The sequence below is a fragment of the Chionomys nivalis genome, chromosome X, assembly GCF_950005125.1.
Source record: "Chionomys nivalis chromosome X, mChiNiv1.1, whole genome shotgun sequence".
Classification (NCBI taxonomy): Eukaryota; Metazoa; Chordata; class Mammalia; order Rodentia; family Cricetidae; genus Chionomys; species Chionomys nivalis.
Window position 1 is genome coordinate 73,182,525 of NC_080112.1, and position 1,400 is coordinate 73,183,924.

A 1,400-nucleotide genomic window follows, 5' to 3' on the forward strand; every position below is an offset into this window, starting at 1 on the left:
GTTCAACAACATGGCCTTCAGTTCACCAAGGGAGACTTCACTGTTTTCACTGCTGAGTCAAAAGCAGAGACCATTGTTGAAACACTCTCTGAACTTGATTTATGCTACACTGATGAATTCAATGTATTTAATCATAGACAGGGTTCTTTGGAAAGCTTAATTCTGGGCTTAAAGTGGCAGTGGAGGATCACCTTTTAGAAATTCCAATTTAATGTCAGGAACCCTAGCACCATAGACAGTATCAGCAAGACTTTGTTAGTTTCAGTTGAGTGAGTAGCACTCTGAGCCATTTCCCATACCCAGAAGCATTTTGCATGCTAACTCTTTACTCTTTTCTTTCCCCAATGAAACACCCTGCTGGTGGACCTGACTTACCATGACAGCAAATCTGACCAGCCTCTATTTGCATGTCTCAAGGGGTCTTGTGGAGTGATTTACAGTGAGGCATTGCAGGGGAGGCCAGTCAGGATGATGATACTTTGTTACCTGTTTCTTAGATCTTGAATGAGATAACAACAAGGGTGTTTGCTCATGTGGGGGGGGGGGAAGGGCTCCAGAGCACACACAGGCTCTTTATCACCTGCCAGTGCCTAAGCACACTCCAAATAGAAAATGTTATAGGAGGCATGTCTCTACCTCCGTTCTTTGTATACCATTTCTTAATATCTATCCCTACTGTATCTCAAATTTCTACATCTAAATTTCCCTGATCTGGAAACCAGGTGCTAACTGTCTGAACAAACTAGAGAATAGCAATCTTAATTCCTATTTTCTTCAGTATATATTTAATAACAGTAAAGAACCATCTTTCTTATGATTCTCCTCATCATATCCTGAGGAAAAGTCATGAAAGACAACTGGATTACTCACCCATATTTACTTGGCTTGTGATGGCCAAGGAGTTCTGAACCTTCTTGAACCTATCTGCATAGAATACCAGAGAATTACCTCCTCCAGGACAATCTCAAAAGAATGCATTCTCAGATCCCTGTTTGGGTGCCTGGGATGCTACTGTAAGGACCAGCCTTCAGCAGCTCAGGAATTAAAGGGAAGCCATGGAATTGGTGGACTAATCACTCAACTGGCTTTTCTATCTGAGGGAGTAAACCTTAATTCTATGTGGCTGGTGAGTGGAGCAAAATGTAACTCTCTGGGGCAGGCAAAAAAGTGAAACACAGGGCGATGGTGGCGCACGCCTTTAATCCCAGCACTCGGGAGGCAGAGGCAGGCGGATCTCTGTGAGTTCGAGACCAGCCTGGTCTACAGAGCTAGTCCCAGGACAGGCTCCAAAGTCACAGAGAAACCCTGTCTCGAAAAACCAAAAAAAAAAAAAAAAAAAAAAAAAAAGTGAAACAGACACACATACAAATCTTTAGGATCTTTTTATAATCTTTTGTCTC